The following is a 7,500-nucleotide window of genomic DNA, read 5'->3' on the forward strand; positions in this document are numbered from 1 at the left end:
ATAACTGTCATTACCTCTTGGCACAGGATATAATCACTGCAGAGCCAATTCTATATGCAGATGGAAGCTTACACTGGGCAACTATGAATGACTTTCACTAAAAAAAAAAATATGAAGAGTAACCTTTCAAAAAGTCAAATATAATACCTTTGACAGGTACCTGAAAACTTCCCACATACCATACTCATTTTCAATATAATCAGCATGAAATATTTGTACAATGCAAATGAGGAATGTTTGAGATGTTTTCATACGTGTAAAAATGAAACTAACAATGCATGAAAACGAAAGTTTACAAAATTTCCAGATATCAGCTGGTGAATTTCTGTACAAAAATAGATCAGTCAGGTAAGAATATCAAGCTAAACTATTTAATGCATTTATACTCAGCAATTCTGAAAACAAGGTTAACAAATCCATGCAAGTGTTGGTGTATACTGGCAAGGAAATTCAAATCCATTCATTACCTATTTACATTCTCTGCATGATATGGGACTAATTTCAACCAGCTGACAACATTTGCAATCGTAATTTTCTATACTGTATAACAATATAACTCAAAATTCACATTCAATAACTCATTAACAGGATTTTAATTGTCTTAGGAGATACCTTAATGAGGCAATGTTTAGGAAGAAACATCACTTTTTTTCCCAGATAAAATCATATGTATAAGGTCTAACAAACTATCAGCTTAAGTTTGAAATGCTGCCTTTGGACAAACTATATAATCATATCACAGACATGGGCCTAAAGATCCCTGAATCACAATTCCTTACAGGCAGTCACATGAAATACTAAACTGAATTAGACGCTAATTCTGATCTCCATGCACGTACAAAACACCATCAAACATGAATCTGTCTAAAGAAAACATTAACCCATCCCCGACGGGGGAATTCTAGCCTTGAATGTCCAAATGCCGGGGCGTTCGAATTATTAGGCCTAAATCAATTGAATGGCTGGCACAATACTGTGCCGCCCAGCAACTGGGCTTTTGAATGCGCGGTACACATGCTGTACCACCCGTCCTGTGTGGGTTAATCTGTAAAACTCAGTAATATTCTAGCAAAATATTACCACTCCTAATAATTCCATACAATAATTATGACACTGGAGGATACATGAAGATTAAGTGGAAAACATATACAGTAATATTGACAATAATTAATAATCATTTGAAATTACATTGCTAGTAATGGCAAAATTAATTATGCAATGTCAGAATAAGACGGATATTTTGTAATTAGCATGTGCATGAGGTCATGAAGGACTGTCCTCTAACTCTTTATTAATTTCAATTGATTAACCCAATGACGACGGTGCGTCACACTCGTGTGACACAGCTAAAATCCCGATGCCGGGGCGTCATGCCAGTGTGACGATTACAAAGCAATATTGCAATTGCCCGGCATAGGGGTTTTTGCGTAGCGCGTGCCCCGTCGGGAAAGGGTTAACAAATCAGTTTTCTATGATACACGGGTTCTTTGAGACTCAAAATTGACTATACCTGCACGGGCATAATAATGCATCACATGGACTAACATAGCATGCCACAACTGCAATAAAAATAAATTTCATAGCAGAATTATTTAATCTTTAATCCAGAACTAATAATATAGTTTAGCTACTTTGTCTCATACCAAACAAGTTTTCTGGATAGTTTACATAAATGGGTACGACTCAACAGTTCTTGAGCAACTACTAATGAAAATGCAGAGGGAAAGGTATTAGAGTATCAGACACTGGGACAATTTGTAATGCATTTGTCTTCTATAACATGAGAGTTCTATATTGAATATAATAATGAAATGAAATAAGTCAAAGATGTGATAAAGCAATCACCATGATGTGTGCACTTGCCCTACAGTAAAGGCAAAAACTTCTCCTCAACATACATTTTTGCATGACTGACAATAAATTACCTAGCTGTTCTACAAACCCTGCATACAATGGTCATGATCATGAATCCATTTTGAATTATTTTAATCTTTCTTTTTAATCAAATATCTTTATATTGCAAATGCAATAAGTATGTCAAAGAAGGAATGTTTTAGAATCCATCAACCTATGAATTCTGAGTAGTTTACCTTGGAATATGTCAAAAATTGAAATTATGCAAATACAAAGAAATTCAAAAAAACAATTTTTCTAGTATCAAAACTCCAAGCAGTGTGAATTTGCAGGCATACTTCCTAGTTACAATAAGCCAATACTAGATATTCATCAAGATTTATTTTGTTCTTGTACCTGTAAGAACCTTATTCCATAACTACTGTATACCTTTTTTAGTGTCATTACTGGCAGTTTCCTCAGTGCTTAAAAAAAAAATTCCTCATACTTAAAAAATCATGGCATAATTATGTCATGTTTGCAGTGGTGAATGCATGACTGGAACTTGCTGCATTGTTGTATAACACCTGCTAGAATGGCATTACTAGTATAACTTAACACATTACTGCTATTTTCTTTACTGCATGGCAATACGTTTCCATATTTCAAATCTTTAAAAACTAGTACTACAACAGATCTCACTGATAATGTGCATATTTTACAGGTAATTGGATAGTTTTCAATCAGTATTAGTTGCCATTTAATTCTTCTCTATCGAATGATCTTAGCCCTGAAAGCCGCACAGAACAAGACACCTACAGAGAAAATTGCAAGCCGGGATTACATAAATTATACAAACACAGGGAACATAGCTTTTACATCAAATGCTAATTGCTGCTTGGCAAAATATTGAGTGGTACCCCTATTTCCTTTTTTTCTTTTTCTTTTTACAATATATTAACATATCAATTCTTGACTTTTAGTCTTTTTTTTTTTTTTTTTTACAATAGTTTTCTCAGCCTTTTTATAAAGTTTTAATCTTTGTCCATGATTGTTTTTTGCCTTCACAGTCATTGCTTATGTGACCCTTGGTTTACAAACGTAATCAACATTATAGTTATTCTAAATCATATACATTTTATAAAAGTCAATATCTATTTGACAGCAGAGGTGAGAAGGAAATACACAAGCTCTTTATCCATGTTTAAAATATCCTTTATATCCATAACTGTTATCTATATCTGCAAAAATCAAACATCAGACAACCTTCTAATCTTTTGTTAGACACTGTGATAAATATAAACATGTTTCTTAAAACCATTATGTATCTCATTCTGAAGTACTGCTTGTGTGCAATGTTTCCTACATAAACAGTCACAAGTCATAAAGCTAAATGCTAAAAATTTTAAAACATTATCATTAGCATAAAACTATACAAGCTCTAGCAAATTAAATCAGATAATGTTAAGAGAGAAAACTATAAGGGAACAAACATTAACATGTGGATGTTGCAGTCACTTGTCACCTTGATTTGTAAGGGAAATGCTATCACATTTCTGTTCTGAGGATTAATTTTCATTGTTCATTCTAACATGTCTTATGCCAGTAATAACCTAAGGTACCAGTAGTGATGTAAAATGCACTTTATTTATATGTATATACACATTTTACCTACTTACTATATCTGTGTCATAATATGGAGGTACTAACCTTTTTGTGAATACCTATTCCCTGGCAGGAATCTCAAGACTTTTATGGTTTTCTAGGAAATGAAAACTACAACTCGGCTACTAAATATCAGCGTAGAAGAGCAATATCACTAGCTTAAAGGTACATTTCCCTTACATGCTGCTGAGTCCTGTTAAAGGGCCAAAGGGGTAAAAGGGTTCATTGACAATTAGTATTGTGGTATTTGCTACCTGCTGGTTCAAGTATCATCAAATGAGGTGAAATTATGAGACTACAGCGATGAGTAACTGCATTGAAAAATCACATGTAAGATTCCTGGGGTTTTACATACATGCCCCTACTTTTAAAAATACATGTGATGTATCAGTGATTCTTTTTTAAAGAAGTTATGTACAAACTTAAAAAAATAATATGGTAGGTGTATACAAGACACCCACAGTGTTTTGGAATATTTTTTTTTTACTATATTGCTTGTGCTCTGTCCAAATGGCTGTGATTTCTGATGGGACGTGTCTTATTCTTAGTATAATGAGATAGTTGTAGCTTCCATGTAATGCCCTCAAGCAAAGGGAACCAAACCTCCACCACTTATATTCAGTCCAGGTTAAGTTTGCATTAGTTCCCTATCTGACAAGATATCACTAGGGTAGTCTACAAGCATGTCTTGTAAAAATTGACCAATATCACTGTTTCATTGTCTGCCTACATTTTACGATTACTTGATCTTGTTCAATAAACTTGTAAAGTTCCTAAGCAAATGAATAAGTGAAATCTATTTCCTTGTTGCAAGTTCATTTTGCATGTAATTGATATTTGCTGTTCTGAGCAGGAAGTAACCTTTCCTGGTATACATTTTTGTATCTTATTTACCCTATTACACTTCAATGAAATGGTTAAATTCTAGCTAAACTGTATTTATTTATCTATCTATCTATATACATAAGTACACACAATCACCCATGCAAAGGTAAACTAAACTGTATGCACTCCCAGCTTACAAGTACAAACACTGTGCAAGATACCACAACCAAGTTAATTAGAGGATACAGCAAAATAAATAACAAAGCCAATGCAACCAAACCACTAACCAAAACACATCACAATCAAGAGTAATATTAGCATGTGAATCAGCCAAAGAACTTTCACTTTTCCCACTCTACAACCATGAATGAAAACCAAATTCAGCCCAAAAGAGTCTTCCATTTCACTCTGCCAATTTCGCCAAGGCTTATTAATATACATTCATCTAAACTTAGCCACAAACCAGAGCTTTCTGGTCAATATAAACAGGATATATCGATCTACACAATGGCCCCTGGAATAATCGAGAGTTCAAAGATACAGAAATTCACTCTGCTTATATCAACAACTAAAAAATAACACGTAATATAAAACGAACAATTGCAATTTCACTGCCTTCACCTTCAGTTCTTGCAACTTACTTCACGTACACACACACACACACACAATACACAAAATGGGTAACACTGTCTGACGTATTAGTCTTTTAAATAGTAACACCATAGTTATAATTTCGGAATAAAAATAAATGCAATACTTATAATAAGGAAAAACGTTTATCTTCGACTTCTCAAACACTTCCTCTATCTAACAATGCACAAAATTTAGGGAAATTTGCCACCTCCAAATCCTACCCTCTCTGGAGCTCACCCAAAAAAAGGAACTTACAAAGATTTTGCACTTTAAAAAAAAAAGAACGAACGAGGGGAAAAAAAACAAAGAAAAAAAAATCTTATCGAGAACCTCGTCTTCCGATGCTTCCTCTATATAACACTCGGCTATTTGTTGTATTGATCCACAATCCAATGGCAATGTCGTCCCGAGGCTTTTACTCACTTTCCTCACTCGGTGGACTCGCGAACCTCCGTAACTCGTAATATTTTGTCCGAGTTGAGGAGAACAGCTGAGCCACTGACCGAGCGCAGCAGCACAGGTAGTGGGGAGAGAGGACAGGGTTGCCAGAGGCCGCCCGACGCTCCAATTTATCCACCATGAGGATAAATAATGCTACAGCAACGTTCTACAGGGGATTTTTGCATGGATAATGCATGTTGGTTTGGGTAATTAATTACTTAAATGTATCGATTATTATGGTTGATTTGAAGAAAATGGGGTATTATCAAACCGCTATCGGGGTTTACGGTTTTGTATCCAAGGATAATGCAATAAATTGTCTTTTTTTTTCTCTCTCTCTTTCTCATTGTTACGCTTTTTCTCTTTCATGTGGTTACAATGTAATGTCTTTCACATGTAATCCGGGGGCTACAGAAACGCATAATCGATAATGCAAAACTAAAAGAGGTCAGTGGTTGACCTATTAGAGCTTCCTGTTTCCACCAACTGGAAACTTCGAAACTTCCGTAAAACTTTATTGGTAACGCGGATGCTTTGTTACGTAATAATGCAGAGTAACGGATACTGCACCACTTTGGGTGTGACACAGAGAGAGAGAGAGAGGTGTGTGATGCTTTCTGTGACACCTGAATGCGTTTAAGCGTATTTACTTGCTAGCGAGACGAAGAATGTTTATTGAACAGTTTATTGATTTTATTCATGAGTGTACAGCTTAATGTAAGCGCACGTCCTTTTATGCCATGCATACGGGTATATATCTATAGATATATAATACACATGCATATAAATATACATACACACGCATATATATATATATATATATATATATATATATATATATATATATATATATATATATATATATATATTGTGTGTGTGTGTGTGTGTGTGTATAATATACATATATGGATATGTATATATACAATATATATATATATATATATATATATATATATATATATATTTATATACCATGTATATATATACATATATGTATGTATATATACACATACATAATACATACATACATATATATGTATACATATATATATATATATATATATATATATATATATATATATATATATATATATATATACATGTACTTATGTATGGCCTAATACACACTTAACTGTGCAACAAAAGGGTGTTTGGGTACGCGGTGTCCTAGAATTGCTAGCATTAAACGTTTGCATTGTTTGGTTAAATGAAACAACAGTAAAACTATTTTTACTTCCTGAATTTTGGTAGGGAATCTAGTAGCATTTTGCTGTTGCTATCCTAGAACCAGTCAGTGAAGCATCATCCCCCCCCCCCCCTCTCTCTCTCTCTCTCTCTCTCTCTCTCTCTCTCTCTCTCTCTCTCTCTCTCTCTCTCTCTCTCTCTGTCTGTCTGTCTCTAGTATCTATATGCTTTATTATCATTACTGTTGTTATTATCATTATCGATACTATTATCATCATTCTAATTGTCATTATCATTCTAATTTTAGTAAACATTTACATAATCATTATCATCATTATCATCTCTATTAATGTCACACACACACACACACACACACACACACACACACACACACACACACACACACACACACACACACACACACACACACACACACACACACACACACACACACACACACACACACACACACACACACACACACTGACACACACACACACACACTTGTCAAATTCACATGAAGTCACCACAAAAGAGACTCACTGAATTAATATCCACCGCGATAACTAGATGGCCATAATCGAGGCAACTCAAGGGAAGCCTAGTATGTTGCCCACAGAATCTTGTCCATAAGTTACTAACTGTAAAAATATTTACTCGACAGATTAGTCACTGTAAAATCGTACAAACATCAGGACTTTCCCGAGGTTGAGTGGTCTCACATTTCCATCTGTTACGCAGCCTGTACATCCAGTGTGCATTTGTTCTGGACGTCATCATCATTATCATCATCAATTTCGTCATTACCATCATCATGATAATCTTCATTTTTAGCATTATTACTATTATTGTCATCATGATTATTACCATTATCATAATCATTATTATCAGTATTATTATTGTTATTGTTACTATTAT

The 7,500-nt window shown here is 34.3% G+C and overlaps 1 protein-coding gene across 3 annotated transcripts in view; it reads right to left on the bottom strand.

Moving 5' to 3' along the window:
• The window catches only part of mrj (DnaJ heat shock protein family (Hsp40) member B6 mrj), a 16,016-nt gene extending 10,508 nt beyond the window's left edge, over positions 1-5,508 (bottom strand). The window contains exon 1 of one of the 3 annotated variants that reach the window (XM_043033502.2): positions 5,380-5,508. The gene's annotated coding sequence lies outside the window, so the exon portion shown is untranslated. Of the gene's footprint in view, positions 1-14; positions 93-5,286 lie in introns of those variants that run through there. The other 2 variants (XM_043033503.2, XM_086545592.1) reach the window with 2 other exon arrangements.
• Positions 5,509-7,500: the final 1,992 nt, after the last annotated feature.

This window comes from Penaeus japonicus, unplaced genomic scaffold (genome assembly GCF_977035675.1).
Source record: "Penaeus japonicus unplaced genomic scaffold, GWHDUDI00000001_assembly GWHDUDI00000016, whole genome shotgun sequence".
NCBI classification, from domain to species: domain Eukaryota; kingdom Metazoa; phylum Arthropoda; class Malacostraca; order Decapoda; family Penaeidae; genus Penaeus; species Penaeus japonicus.